At 43.2% G+C, this 16,687-nt stretch overlaps 1 long non-coding RNA gene across 1 annotated transcript in view; it reads left to right on the top strand.

Moving 5' to 3' along the window:
- The first annotated feature begins 592 nt into the window (after positions 1-592).
- LOC115169580 (uncharacterized) overlaps positions 593-16,687 on the top strand; it is a 48,446-nt gene continuing 32,351 nt past the window's right edge. The window contains exon 1 of the long non-coding RNA XR_003870889.1: positions 593-843. This is a non-coding gene — a long non-coding RNA (uncharacterized LOC115169580). The remainder of the gene's footprint in view (positions 844-16,687) is intronic.

Genomic DNA, 16,687 nt, shown 5'->3' with positions numbered 1-16,687 from the left:
GTCAGGTTTTCTGCTTCGACAACCCTCCTTACACTCTGAGTGAGCACCAGCCAGATGTCCCGCACAAACTTGGACCTGGTGCAAGTGGCGTGCGTTTGTATGAAGGCCTCACACCCAAGGTCGGGCTGAAGACATGGTTTTCTCATTGCAGACATATTCGCCGGGCTGGGGCGTTACTTGCTTGCCTCCTCTTTCAATGGTAAGGGCCTGGACGTCTCTCCTTCTCTGCCCTCTTCCCACTGTAAATATACGCAAGCTAACACATCCCACTTGACTGTCTACTTCATAAACATACACAAATATAGTCCATTTCCATGTAACCTCAATGCCTGTTTCTGTGAAAACACACGAAAATCCCATAACATTGATAGTATAACTATTACAGATACTCCATGACATTTAGAATATCGTACAGAGATTTCATTCACTCACAGAGATTTCGAGAATAAATAAGTTTTACAATATATAAATACATTATATCAGAATATTATGATGGCAGCCTTATTACGTGTGCATGTGTGTTCCCCAGCGGTGTAGTATTACTACTCTACTAGAGCCTCAGAATGAGTGCATGCAAGGGATCCGAGGGACAGGCTCTGGAATCCAGGCCGTCTGTCTCCAAGGTCTCCCAACTGCCTGAATCTTAACTTAAGGTCATTCCTCTGCTGCTGGACCAATTACACACGCACATACACAGCCCTGCGGATTCTCAGCCAGACGCCTTGCAGGGTGAATTGTTCCAGCACATCCTCCTGTGGGTTTACATTGGAAATATGGCCTGCCAAGGGCTGAAATTATTCCATTTTACCACCGATACTTACAAAAAGAAGGCAAGGAGACAAGGTAGGGTGGGCGTTTGAGATTGATTTTGTACATGCCAATTTAGCGGCTGTATGTCTGACCTAAACTGGCATTGTGGCTTTGCAGTCTATGCTTTACTTTTGTTTTGGTGTGACATTTACTAGTTGGTTTAAACGAGCGCGCGCGCGAATGCACACGCACGCACCTTGCTGGAATGATTCAAACTCATTCCACGGAGGGCAGAGTGTCTGCGGGTTTTTTGTTTTTTCCTTTCAATTAAGACCTAAACAACCAGGTGATGGAAGTTCCTTACTAATTTGAGAACTTAATTCATCAATCAAGTACAAGGGCTTTAACTGTTTTTATGATGGGAGGAGACATTTTGATATGTCAAGACAAACATACTCCATGTTGGAAATGACAAGACCTCTTTACTTGTGTAAAGTAATATTAATGACCAAACACAACCAGTGGGAGGGACTGGCGGAACAGTGGTGACATCAACCAAGACATACACTTTACAAAATCAAGCGTCTGTCACGCCCTGACCGTAGAGAGCCTTTTTATTTCTCTATTTGGTTAGGTCAGGGTGTGATTTGGGTGGGCATTCTAGATTATATATTTCTATGTTTTGTATTTCTACATGGGAGGAGATCCTGGACGGCAAGGGGCCCTGGACGCAGATTGGGGAGTATTGCCGTCCAAGGGAGGAGATAGAGGCAGCAAAAGAGGAACGGCAACGCTACGAGGAATTGACACGGCAACAACAGAAGCCCGAGAGGCAGCTCCAAAAAATGTTTTTGGGGGGGCACACGGGGAGATTGGCAGAGTCAGGGTTTAGACCTGAGCCAACTCCCTGTGCTTACCGTGGGGAGCGTGTAACCAGTCAGGCACCGGGTTATGCGGTGATGCGCACTGTATCTCCAGTGCGCATTCATAGCCCGGTGCGCTCTGTGCCTGCGCTCCGCATTTGCCATGCTAGAGTGAGCATTCAGCCAGGACGGATTGTGCCGGCTCAGCACTCCTTGTCTCCGGTGCGTCTCTTTGGCCCAGGATATTCTGCACCAGCTCTACGCACGGTATCCCCAGTTCGCCAGCACAACCCAGTGCGGCCTGTGCCAGCTCCCTGCACTTGCCGTGAGACAGGGGGTATTCAGCCAGGACTCGTTGTGCCAGCTCTACGCTCCAGACCTCCAGTCCGCCTCCACGGCCCAGGGTATCCTGCGCCGGCTCTATGCACTATGTCTCCAGTGCGCCTTCACAACCCAGTGCGTCCTGTGCCAGCTCTCCACACTTACAGAGCTAAAGTGGGTATCCAAACAGGACGTGTTGTGCCTGCTCCATGCAGCCAGCCTCCAGTGATGATCCATGGCACGAAGCCTCCAGTGATGATCCATGGCACGAAGCCTCCAGTGATGATCCATGGCACGAAGTCTCCAGTGATGATCCATGGCACGAAGCCTCCAGTGAGGATCCATGGCCCGGAGCCTCCAGTGATGATCCATGGCCCGGAGCCTCCAGTGATAATCCATGGCCCGGTCCGGAGCCTCCGGCAACGATCCAAGGTCCGGTCCCTCCGGCGATGATCCACGGTCCCTCCGGCGACGATCCACGGTCCGGAGCTTCTGGTTACAATCCACGGTCCGGGTCCTCCGGCGACGATCCACGGTCCGGAGCTTTCGGCGACGACCCATGAAAGAGTCGCCACCAGGGATGGCGGATCCGCAAGCAGAGCGGGGTCTACGTCCCGCACCGGAGCCGCCACCGAGGCTAGATGCCCACCCGGACCCTCCCCTATTGAGTCAGGTTTTGCGGCCGGAGTTCGCACCTTTGGGGGGGGTACTATCACGCCCTGACCGTAGAGAGCCTTTTTTTTCTCTATTTGGTTAGGTCAGGGTGTGATTTGGGTGGGCATTCTAGATTAAATATTTCTATGTTTTGTATTTCTATGTTGGCCTGATATGGTTCCCAATCAGAGGCAGCTGTCTTTCGTTGTCTCTGATTGGGGATCATATTTAGGCAGCCTTTTCCCACTGGGTTTTTGTGGGATCTTGTTTTTGTAAAGCTGCTTTGAAGCCTGCAGAACTTTACGTTTGTTTTGTATTATTTTGATTTGACGGTGTTCATTTTAATAAAGGAAAAAATGTTTGCCTGCCACGCTGCACCTTGGTCTCATCCTTCAGACGAACGTAACAGCGTCATTAATAACAGTGAGATTAATCGGATAAAGGTTTGAGTAACTTGGTTTTATACATGATGCTGCTATGGGGCCCTCGTCTGCTGGAAATGTAGGTATGGGTAAAGTGACTATGCATCACAGGAGGTTGCTGGCACCTTAATTTGGGAGAGTGGGCTTGTGTTAATGGCTGGAGCAGAATAAGTGGAATGATATCAAATACATCAAACACATGGTCTCCATGTGTTTGATGCCATTCCATTTGCTCCATTCCAGACATTATTATGAGCTATTCTCCCCTCAGCAGCCTCCTGTCCTACGAATAGATAATAAACAGCGAGTAGCAGCAGTGTAAAAAAGGGTGTCAATGCAAATAGTTTGGGTAGCCATTTGAATAACTGTTTAGGAGTCTTATGGCATGGGGGTAGAAGCTGTTAAAAAGCCTTTTGGACCTAGACTTGGACCTAGACCATACCAAGTGGTGATGCAACCAGTCAGGATGCTGTCGATGGTGCAGCTGTAGAACTTTTTGAGGATCTGAGGACCTATGCCGAATGTGACTTGTGTTAGGAAACTAGGCATACGTCACAGGTCACTACTTCACAGGAGAGACATTTGAACATAAACATTATTTTATCAAAATGCGTTTATTGACAGAAATGCCTTCTGGAACATGTGAACTTTCATGTCCCTTAATAACAAACGTTTATGCCATCTGTAAATACAAATAAAATTGTTAAATTATGAGCATTTGCATTGCTCGTTATAGCCTAATGTTAGCTAGCTAGTTAACATTGAACCTGGTGTGTTAGATACTTGCAGATTCATGCAGGGTAGTAACGTTATGAGTTGGGATTATGGTTCATTGTTTAGCTAGCTAGCTACATGTCTAAACAAAAGACTCCACTATGCAAGTAAACATTTCACTGTACTGTTTACACCTTCTGTATACTGTGCATGTGACAAATAAACATTGATTTTATTTGGTATAGTATGTGTTTACCAGAGACAGTCATTTGAAGAACAACATGACCAGCACCACTTAGGCCAACAAGACAGTGTCCAAGTTTTACAATTATCCGGTAAAATGCCCTGCTTTTATTTCGTCACACTCACAACCGTAAGCTATTTTCTGAAATTGTCTCGCCATTAACTTGTAAATAATTATCTTGTTGTGAGTTTATTTTTGTAGTAATAAATACAAATGAGTTAAAGTGAAAACGTTGCCACACAGTCATGGGTGAACAGGGAGTACAGGGGGGTACTAAGCATGCACCCCTGAGGGGCCCCCGTGTTGAGGATCAGTGTGGCAGATGTGTTCTTGCCGACCCTTACCACCTGGGGGTGGCACGTCAGGAAGTCCAGGGTTTCCAATTGTAGAGGGAGGTGTTTAGTCCTAGGGACCTTAGATTAGTGATGAGCTTTGAGGGCTCTATTGTGTTGAATGCTGAGCTGTCGTCAACAAATAACATTCTCACGTAGGTGTTCCTTTTGTCCAGGTGGGAAAGGGCAGTGTGGACTACAATAGAGATTGCATCATCTGTTGATCTGTTAGGGTGGTATGTGAATTGTAGTCAGTCTAGGGTTTCTGGGATGATGGTATTGATGTGAGCCATGACCAGCCTTTCAAAGCACTTCATGGCTACAGACGTGAGTGCTACAGGATGGTAGTCATTTAGGCAGGTTACCTTGGTGTTCTTTGGCACAGGGACTATTGTGGTCTGCTTGAAACATGTAGGTGCTACAGAATCGGTCAGGGAGAGGTTGAAAATGTCAGTGAAGACACTTGCCAGTTGGTCAGCGCATGCTCTGAGTACACATCCTGTAAATCCACCTGGCCGTGCGAATGTTGACTTATTTAAATTAAAGATCTTACTTACATCAGCTACGGAGAGTGTGATCACACAGTCATCTGGGAAAGCAGGTGCTCTCATAAATGGTTCAGTGTTGCTTGCCTCGAAGCAAACATAGAACATAGAAGGCATTTAGCTCATCTGGTCGACTCGCGTCACTTGGCAGCTCGCGGCTGCGTTTCCCTTTGTAATCCGTAATAGTTTGCAAGCTCGCCACATCCTGCCACATCCGACGAGCGTCAGAGCCGATGTTGTGGGATTTAATCTTAGTCCTGCATTGACACCTTACCTGTTTGATGGTTAGTCAGAGGGCATAGCAGGATTTCTTATAAGCTTCCGGATTATGGTCACGCTCCTTGAAAGTGGCTGCTCTGGCCTTTAGCTAAATGCAGATGTTGCCTGTAATCCATGGCTTCTAGTTGGGGTATGTACATACGAAGCACTTATTGATGAAGCTGGTGACTGATGTGGTATACTGGTATAAATATTCCAGTCTGTGCTAGCAAAACAGTCATGTAGTTTAGCATCTGCGTCATCTGACCACTTCCGTATTGAGTGAGTCACTGGTACTTCCTGCTTGAGTTTTTGCTTGTAAGCAGGAATCAGGAGGATACAATTATAGTCAGATTTGCCAAATGGAGGTCGGATTAGAGTTTTGTATGCGTCGCTGTGTGTGGAGTAAAGGTGGTCTAGAGTTTTTTTCCCTCTGGTTGCACGTGACATGCGGGTAGAAATTAGGTAAAACAGATGTAAGTTTTCCTGCATTAAAGACCCCGGCCACTAGGAACGCCACTTCTGGGTGAGCATTCTCTTGTTTGCTTATGGCCTTATACAGCTTGTTGAGTGTGGTGTTAGTGCCTGCATCGGTTTGTGGTGGTAAATAAACAGCTACGAAAAATGTAGATGAAAACTCTCTTTTCAATCCTCCCTTGTATTTGATTGACGAACTGAGGTAACTAATTAGTAAGTAACTCCTTTCACCTGGTTGTCTAGCGCATAATTGAAAGGAAAACCTGCAGACAGTAGGCCCTCCATGCAAAGAGTTTGACACCTCTGCTATGAAGGAAAATTGACATTCTCTTGTCTGTTCTTATTGAATCCCCCAAGACAGACTGTGTCCATTTTGATTCATGGAGAGGAAATATTGCATTCTCCTAGTGGGTGGGCCTATTAATACCCCTGTCCTGTCCCCCTCTCTCTGGCCCTGGTCAGCCTTGTGCTAGCAGCCTGCACAGGCTTACTCACACACATAGGAGGTCACCATCCCCAACAGTCAGTCACAGGTCTTAAATTACGGGCCTGGGGTGACGCTCACTGCAGAGAAACAGCCCCAGATGTGCCTTTAGTTTGAGGAGTCAACCAGAAGGAAGTTACTCTACAAAAATCCCCCCAATTCTCAGCAGAACTAATGGTACTGTGTTGAATTAATTTTATTGGAATGAATGATGTCCCTCGGTGGTTTTAAGAGAAAGACACTAAACTAATGCCTGGCACTGATCAGAGATATATGAATAATGGTTTCTCATCTTTCAAAAAGGCAAGAAATACCATTGGGTTGGGGTATCGAGATTATGAAGACACAAGCTAATTAAAGTTCCACCAGGTAATCTAAAATACTCCCCCCAAAATTTCACAGACCTTGACTGTGAATGGAAAAGTTAAAGGTTATGACTTACATTTGTAATAACAAAACCAGACGCAGTAGTTTCATAGTTGAGATCACTCATTAACTGCATCTATGCCTCTGAGTACTTCTTGTATGGATTGTAAAAAAGCAGTATTTGTCCTTCCCATGAATTCCCATAATATCGACAGTCGTTATTACCTCCCCAAAGACCTAGTCAGACAATGTATCTGGAGCAGGTGTGCACACATTATAAAAAATATTCCTAAATCGCAGCAATATGGCTTGCAGCAAAACTGAGGAGATTAAATAACTTTATTCAACACCTGGAAGATATTATAATAATAAAGCACAGTGTGTATATGAAACGAAAAGGATGGTGTTATAGGGGTCTATGAGCGTAAGAGAAATATTATGGAAAGGTGCTCCAACAGGTTCAGGTGCCTTTAGATGTCTAGTCTAGAGAACAAAAGGAAACATTTTCTTCAGGATAATCAAGAGCTTGCTGACTCGAAACTGCTTATGACATATCTCTTGGCACAATGGTACCAGAGACGTGCTCTAGACCTAGGCCTAATTATGACTATGTGGTGGATTGAGATTTGATAGCACCTCAGTATACAGTCATGTTCTCATGCGATCATTGAGCAACGTCTTTGTATGCTCTGAAGACTGTGGACCCTATTGGGAGGAAGCTGCTTAATGGTTTAGTAACTGATCTAAACAAGCCCCAAATTTATTTTTCATATTCTCATAAAGGTCAGTTTTCTGGCGGAAAACAAATTGACGAGGACCAAACTAATAAATTCTAGTTTATATATCGTGAAATGCTAGACGCTTATAAATCACGTTAAGAGACTTGTGACAATGGGTGTGAGCGAGTTGAGTGACCCACGGAACACTGCTGCTTCACTTATTGGAGTTATGTTGGAGTATATTGAAGAACTGTGTTTTAGATACGATATAGTGCTTATTACCTGGTGATGTGCTCAAAACAATGTTACTACTATAATGTTTTGCTGGCCTATGGAGTTTCTTGGGAAACTATTGAAACCATCCAATGATAGGATTTATACACTGAACAAAAATATAAACATAACATGCAACAATTTCAAAGATTTAACTGAGTTACAGTTCACATAGCGAAATCAGTCAATTAAAAAAAAAATGAATTAGGCCTTAATATATGGATTTCACATGACTGGGAATACAGATATGTATCTGTTGGTCACAGATACAGTACCTGTTAGGGCTAGGCGGTCCTGTCGACACCTTCCGGTGAAATTGGAGGGCGCGCAATTCAAATAAATAATCATAACAATTATGGATATTAAACATTTAGGTACATTAAAGTGTCTTATATTGGTTAAAAGCTTGTTCATCTAACTGCATTATCCGATTTACAATAAGCTCTACAGTGAAAGCATGCCATGCGATTGTTTGAGGACGGCGCCCCAGATCAAAATATTTTTCAACCAGCACAGGCTTCATAAAATCACAAATAGCGATTAAATATTCACTTACTTTTTGAAAATCTTCCTCTGATTTGCAATCTAAATGGTCCCAGCTACAACATGCGTGGTTGTTTTGTTAGATAAAATCCTTCTTTATCTCCCAAAAAGTCCGTTTAGTTGGCGCCATCGATTTGTGTAATACACTCGCTGAACATGCAGAGAAAATAATCAAAAAAACTACTGCTAAACTTTGTTAAAACAAGTCAAAATACGTTTCTATTTAATCCTCAGGTACCAAAAATGTAATTAAACTATAATATTTCATACGGAAAGAAGTATGTTCAATAGAAAGCAAAATAACCAGGTGCGTGTCCTCTTCGTCGCGTGCGCACAGACTGATTTCAAACTCTGACTCCCAGTGCTAAAACTCAAAATTCTTCCTCATTTGGGAAGAAACAAGCCTTGAACAAAGACTGTTGACATCTAGTGGAAGCCATAGGAATTACAATCTGGGAGCTGGATTTGGATATGACCCTTTACGTTCCATTGGAAGAGCATGGGCTCTCCAAAAAATATTTTTTCTGGTTGGTTTTTCTTTGGATTTTCTCCTACCATATCAATTGTGTTATAGTGTTATATCATATTTTAACATTTCTACAAACTCCAAAGTGTTTTCTATCCAATGGTACCAATTATATGCATATCCTGGCTTCTGGGCCTGAGTAACAGGCAGTTTACTTTGGGCACGTCAGTCAGACAGGAAGTGGAGAAAAATAGACCCTAGGTGTGACCACCATTTGCCTCATGCAGCACGACACATCTCCTTCCCATAGAGTTGATCAGGATTTTGATTGTGGCCTGTGGAATGTTGTCCCACTCCTCTTCAATGGCTGTGCAAAGTTGCTGAATATTGTCAGGAACTGGAACACGCTGTCGTACACATTGATCCTGAGCATCCCAAACATGCTTAATGGGTGACATGGCTGGTGAGTATGCAAGCCATCGAAGAACTGGGACATTTTCAGCTTCCAGGAATTGTGTACAGATCCTTGCAACATGGGGCCGTGCCTTATCATTCTGAGACATGAGGTGATTGTGGTGGATGAATGTGCCTCAGGATCTCTTCACGGTATCTCTGTGCAATCAAATTGCTATCGATAAAATGCAATTGTGTTTGTTGTCCGTTGCTTATGCCTGCCCATACCATAGCCCCACCATGGGGCACTCTGTTCACAATGTTAACATCAGCAAAAGGTTTTTCCACACGACGCCATACACGCTGTCTGCCATCTTCTCGGTACAGTTGAAACCGAGATTCATCCATGAAGAGCACACTTCTCCAGCGTGCCAGTGGCCATCGAAGGTGAGAATTTGTCCACTGGAGTCAGTTACGACGCCGAACTGCAGACAGGGTAAGACCCTGATGAGGACGACCAGCATGCAGATGAGCTTCCCTGAGACGGTTTCTGACAGTTTGTGCAGAAATTCTTTGGTTGTGCAAACCCACAGTTTCATCAGCTGTCCGGGTGGCCGGTCTCAGATGATCCCGCTGTTGAAAAAGCCTGATGTGGAGGTCCTGGGCTGTCGTGTTTACACATGGTTTGCGGTTGTGAGGCCAGTTGGATGTACATCCAAATGCTCTAAAACGAAGTTGGAGGTGGCTTAAGGTAGATAAATTAACATAACATTATCTGGAAATAGCTCTGGTGGACATTCCTGCAGTCAACATGCCAATTGGACACTCCCTCCCCAAAACTTGACACATGTGGCATTGTGTTTTGTGACAAAACTGCCCATTTTAGAGTGCCCATTTATTGTCCCCAGCGCAAGGTGCACCTGTGTAATGATCATACTGTTTAATCAACTTCTTGATATGCCACACCTGTCAGGTGAATCTTGGTAAAAGAGAAATGCTCACTAACAGGAATGTAAAGACATTTCTGCACATCATTTTTGAGAAATAGGTTTTTGTGCATATGGAACATTTCTAGTTTATTAAGATTGAAAAACAGAAATAGCTTGTTTACATAAGTATTCAGACCATTTGCTATGAGACTCGAAATTGAGCTCAGGTGTGTCCTGTTTCCATTGATCATGCTTGATGTTTTTACAACTTAATTGGAGTCCTCCTGAGGTAAATTCAATTGATTGGACATGATTTGGAAAGCCATACACCTGTCTATTTAAGGTCCCAAAGTTGACAGTGAATGTCAGAGCAAAAACCAAGCCAAGAGGTCGAAGGAATTGTCCGTAGATCTCCTAGACAGGATTGTGTCGAGGCACAGATCTGGGGAAAGGTACCAAAACAATTCTGCAGCATTAAAGGTCTTCAAGAACTCAGTGGCCTCCATTATTCTTAAATTAAGTTTGGAACCATCAAGACTCTTCCTAGAGCTGGCCGCAAAGTACAGAGAGATCCTTGATGAAAACTTGATCCAGAGCGCAAAGGACCTCAGACTGGGGGCGAAGATTCACCTTCCACCAGGACAACAACCCTAAGCAACACAGCCAAAACAACACAGGAGTGGCTTCAGGACAAGTCTCTGAATGTCCTTGAGTGGCCCAGCCATAGCCCGGACTTGAACCCAATCGACTGTATTTAACACCAAGGAAACCCTTTAAAATGAAATTGTCCCCAAATCCCAACTGTTCGCTGTGTCCCCTAAATCAAGCAGGCATATTCCATCATATGATGTAGGAGTGCCCTGCAGTTAAATGCTTCTGAGTTATAAAAAGTTACAAAATTCCTTTTGAAGTGCATGAATGTAAATATGAAATGATTTGCATCTACTATGTTACTTAACGGTGATAGCCCCTGGAATCTCTCAATCAGTCAGAGACAATTACTGTTGGCAGGCAGTATTGCCGCAAAAAAAAGACGTTGGCTCTTAGATGGCAATCACCTCACTGTCTCCCAGTTCGTCAGTTGATACAGTTACTATTAGAAGTTATAACATTAGAATTATCGTAAGCGAGAATGAATGGTGCTAGTCAAGGAACCTGGTTCTGATGACTGAAATACACAAAGTATTTCATTCTATGACATCATCCATCTGCAGGTTCAAGCCCTCCTATTCACATGTGAATCAATTGAGACAGTTTTAATATGCTCACTAAATGTAGGAGCGAGCAACCCTCCTGCCATTTTATCTACAGTACCAGTCAAACGTTTGGACACACCCACTCATTTATTTTTACTATTTTCTACATTGTAGAATATTAGTGAAGACATCAACACTATGAAATAACACATATGGAATCATGTAGTAACCAAAAAAGTGTTAAACAAGTCAAAATATGTTTTAGATTTTAGATTTTTCAAAGTAGCCACCCTTTGCCTTGATGACAGTGTTTTCCTCAAACATGTGGCTCTATCCCTAGGCTACAGCGAGCTTCCATTATTGTAGTGCGCTGAGCAGAGAAGCCGAAACAGTCGAAACACTATGCTAATACTGACTTACATTTTTCCAGGCTGTATTTTAACTGGACGGGGTTCCTTGAAGGAACAGGTGATGGCATACAAATAGCATTGTTTTAATGGCAAAATATTTCCGATTCAAATAAATCACGTCTCACTCACGGAGGGCTTGACTGAGTGTTATTTTATCATTAAAATCATGTTCAGTATGCAGACAAGACTAAGATGGTGTAACAACCAGATCTCTTTCCAAGCATCGTGAAAAGGTCAGGTCTAGAAATGTAGTACTTGGTCAAGCTTTGAGTCATGCAGTACAATATCCAAGCACATTATATCCCCATTGTGCACATGAAACGGCCAATATGCAGATACGTTAAGCCTGTTTAAAATGACAGTCAACTCAAGATGATGACAGATGCATCAGCTGACTAACATTCCAAGAAGAGATCCAAATCCTTCTCGTACAGTATATAACAATTTTGTGAAACGTGACAGTGCAACGTAGGTCTCAAACCCTGGTCTCTCGGCCAGTAGACCTGCTATCCACTGCTCCAATAAAGATTAAACCTTTAGGGGGATATCATAACAGGCCTACCTACGCAAGGTTAATTTCAGTATCTCTCTTACCTAAGAGATTATGTTTTCTGTATCTGCACTGTACATCCTTATGGTAAATACACTATCGGGGAAAAATTCGAAAGTATGTGGACACACCTTCAAATTAGGGGATTTAGCTGTTCAGCCAGACCCATTGCTGACAGGTGTATAAAATCGAGGCACACAGCCATGCAATTTCCATAGAAAAACATTGGCAGTAGAATGGACGGTACTGAAGAACTCAATTACTTTTAACGTGGCACTGTCATAGGATGCCACCTTTCCTACAAGTCAGTTCATCAAAATTCTATCCTGCTAGAGCTGCCCCGGTCAACTGTAAGTGCTGTTATTGTGAAGTGGAAACGTCTAGGAGCAACAACGGCTCAGCCGCAAAGTGGTAGGCCACACAAGCTCACAGAATGGGATCGCCGAGTGCTGAAGTGCGTAGTGTGTAAAAATAGTCTGTCCTCGGTTGCAACACTCATTACTGTGTTCCAAACTGCCCTGGAAGCAATATCAGCACAATAACTGTCCGTTAGGAACTTCAGTAAATGGGTTTTCAAGGCTGAGCAGCCGCACACAAGCCTGAGATCACCTTTCGCAATACAAAGCGTCGACTGGCATTTTGACGGACAAATCTGGGTTTGGTGGTTGCCGGGAGAATGCTACCTGCCCCAATGCATAGTGCCAACTGTAAATGTTGATTGAGGAGGAATAATGGTCTGTGGGGCTGTTTTTTCATGGTTCGGGCTAGGCCCAATAGTTCCAGTGAAGGGAAATCTTAGCGCTATAGCATATAATTCTGTGCTTCCAACTTTGTGGCAACAGTTTGGTGAAGGCCCTTTCCGGTTTTAGCATGACAATACCCCCGTGCACAAAGCGAGGTCCATACAGAAATGGTTTGCCGAGGTCGGTGTGGAAGAACTTGACAGGCCTCAATCCCATCAAACACCTTTTGGATGAATTGGAGCGTTGACTGCGAGCCAGGCCTGATCGCCCAACATCATTGCCCAACCTCACTAATGCTCTTGTGGCTGAATGGAAGCAAGTCCCCAAAGCATTGTTCCAACATCTAGCGGAAATCCTCCCCTAGCAGCAAAGGGGAGACCATATTAATGCCCATGATTTTGGAATGAGATGTTCGACAAGCAGATGTCCACATACTTTTGGTCATGTAGTGTATTTTAAGCGAGTATCTCCCCTACATCGCAACTCACAAGCCACAAACACTTCACCGATGCAGCTATCATGAACAGTAAATATGTTGTCTTCACAGTGTACGCTACAACTTACCCAGTGCCATATCAAGCCTCTGTCGATCTAGAAAGGATATCGCTCTCTCATTCTGTTTGCAGATGTAAGGAATATTTGATGATACTGCCCCTGTAATTAGGGGATTAGGGCTCCATTACAAAATAACTTTAACTTCATAAAATATAGATCTCGCCGGTCCAGAAAACCACATGGCAGGAGAGAAGGGAGGAGAGTGACGCACGTTGCCATATGGGTTTTTCTTTATTCTTACTATTTTTTACATTGTAGAATGATAGTGAAGACATCAAAACTATGAAATAGCACGTATGGAATCATGTAGCAACCAAAAAAGTGTTAAACAAATCAAAATGTATTTTACATTTCAGATTCTTCAAAGTAGCCACCCTTTGCCTTGATTACAGCTTTGCAGACTCTTCCCGTTCTCTCAACCAGCTTCATGAAGTGGAATGCATTTCAATTAACAGGTGTGTCTTGTTAAAAGTACATTTGTGGAATTTGTTTCCTTCTTAATGCGTTTGAGCCAATCAGTTGTGTTGTGACAAGGTAGGGGGGTATAAAGAAGATAGCCCTATTTGGTAAAAGACCAAGTCCATATTATGGCAAGAACAGCTCAAATAAGCAAAGAGATCATTACTTTAAGACATGAAGGTCAGTCAATGCGGAACATTTCAAGAACTTTCAACGTTTCTTCAAGTGCATTCGCAAAAACCATCAAGTGCTATGATGAAACTGGCTCTCATGAGGACCGCCACAGGAAATGAAGACCCAGAGTTACCTCTGCTGCAGGGGATAAGTTCATTAGCGTTACCAGCCTCAGAAATGGCACCACTACTAAACCACTACTAAAGGACACCAATAAGAAGAATAGACTTGCTTGGGCCAAGAAACACAATCAATGTACATTAGACCAGTGGAAATCTGTCCTTTGGTCTGATGAGTCCAAATTTTAGATTTTTGGTTATAACCACTGTTCGTTTGTGAGACGCAGAGTAGCTGAATGGATGATCTCTGCATGTATGGTTCCCACCATGAAGCATGGTGTCGGGGTGCTTCACTGGTGACACTATCAGTGATTTATTTAGAATTCAAGGCACACTTAACCAGCATTGCTAACATAGCATTCTGCAGTGATACCCCATCCCATCTGGTTTGCGCTTAGTGGGACTATCATTTGTTTTTCAACAGGACAATGACCCAACACACTTCCAGGCTGTGTAATTGCTATTTGACCAAGAAAGAGAGTGATGGAGTGCTGCATCAGATGACCTGGCCTCCACAATCACCCAACCTCAACCCAATTGAGATGTTTTGGGATTAGTTGGACCGCAGAGTGAAGGAAAAGCAGCCAACAAGTGCTCAGCATATGTGGGAACTCCTTCAAGACTGGTTGAAAGAATGCAAGTGTGTACAAAGCTGTCGTCAATGCAAAGGATGGCTATTTTGAAGAATCTAAAATATATTTTGATTTGTTTACACTTTTTTGGTTACTACATGATTCCATATATGTTATTTCATGGTTTTGATATATTCACTATTAATCAACAATGTAGAAAGTGGTAAAAATAAAGAGTAGGTGTGTCCAGACTGATACTGTATATATGGAGTTATTCCACGTCTTCTCCCCCAGAATGGAAAGAATGTCTTGATGGAACCTTCCCTGTCCAACACATACAAAAGAAGAAAACAAAAACAACTCACTCAACCTCCATAGAAGAGGTAGAGTTGCAGATTCCTGTTTTATTTTATGATACAAGTGGACTTAATGGCAATGGTATTGTGCAATACAGACTATATTAAGTGTCCCAATATTAGACTGTAGTAATGGATGCACATGTTGCTATTGTTCAAAATGAACGTACTAGATCAGGGATGGGCAACAGGCGGGAGCGGCTAGTGGATCAGTTTCCAAAAAGTAGGAACTCAGTCGGGGTTTCAGCTTACTGTTGAGAGTTAGAATAGTATAATACATAAGGTGCAATTTCAAAATGTGGTTGTGCATCAGCAGTTAATCATCTCTTGTTATATTAGTCACTGACTGTCACTCAATTAGCTCATGTCAGCAAATCATTTTAAGATTAATTTACCAATCTAGCCAGCTATCTCAATTTGATTTTGTTTGTCACTCAAACTCAGATAGCATATTCAAAACTGTAAAAATGTCTCTCCACCCTATGGCAAAATGAGTAGAATTGCAGGAAATTAGCTGTAAAATTGCTATTTTTTCACTGCGCACCATGGCCACATGAGTAGAATTGCATGAAATGTGTTATAAAATTGTGAAATCTTCTCTCCACCGATGACAAAATGCGTAGAATTGCAGAAAACTTACTTTAAAATGCCGCTGTTAAAATGTTTTGCTTGCAAGGTTGTTTTGAGCTATGAAAACAGTGACATAATATCCTTCCTCAATCTGCTACTACTCAACTCTGACACGAAATGATCTAATCAAGAAGAACTTGCCATTTTCATTCATGAATTATTACCACAAATGTGGTTATGGCACAGGGCTTAGCACAAGGGGCAATAATGGGAGACTGACAGCACAGTTGTCCCTTAATGGCAGGTGGCCCTCATCCCTGATTACCATATTTTTCTATGTTTGTTTTCATGTTTTGTTGCAGAATTTGGTGCAAGGCAAATGCATATCTTTGAACGGGGTATGGTAGTAGGTGCCAGGCACACCGGTTTGTGTCAAGAACTGCAACGCTGCTGGGTTTTTCATGCTCAACAGTTTCCTACAGTGAGGGAAAAAAGTATTTGATCCCCTGCTGATTTTGTATGTTTGCCCACTGACAAAGCAATGATCAGCCTATAATTTTAATGGTAGGTTTATTTGAACAGTGAGAGACAGAATAACAACAAAAAAATCCAGAAGAACGCAGGTCAAAAATGTTATAAATTGATTTGCATTTTAATGAGGGAAATAAGTATTTGACCCCTCTGCAAAACATGACTTAGTACTTGGTGGCAAAACCCTTGTTGGCAATCACAGGGGTCAGACGTTTCTTGTAGTTGGCCACCAGGTTTGCACACATCTCAGGAGGGATTTTGTCCCACTCCTCTTTGCAGATCTTCTACAAATCATTAAGGTTTCAAGGCTGACGTTTCGCAACTCGAACCTTCAGCTCACTCCACAGATTTTCTATGGGATTAAGGTCTGGAGACTGGCTAGGCCACTCCAGGACCTTAATGTTCTTCTTCTTGAGCCACTCCTTTGTTGCCTTGGCCGTGTGTTTTGGGTCATTGTCATGCTGGAATACCCATCCACGACCCATGTTCAATGCCCTGGCTGAGGGAAGGAGGTTCTCACCCAAGATTTGACGGTACATGACCACAACACTTTCACCAGTTGTCCTCTGAATCATTCAGATGTTCATTGGCAAACTTCAGACGGGCATGTATATGTGCTTTCCTGAGCAGGGGGACCTTGCGGGTGCTGCAGGATTTCAGTCCTTCACGGCATAGTGTGTTACCAATTGTTTTCTTGGT

Source organism: Salmo trutta, chromosome 31 (assembly GCF_901001165.1).
Source record: "Salmo trutta chromosome 31, fSalTru1.1, whole genome shotgun sequence".
Taxonomy (NCBI): Eukaryota; Metazoa; Chordata; class Actinopteri; order Salmoniformes; family Salmonidae; genus Salmo; species Salmo trutta.
This window is presented reverse-complemented; position numbering and strand designations above follow the sequence as displayed.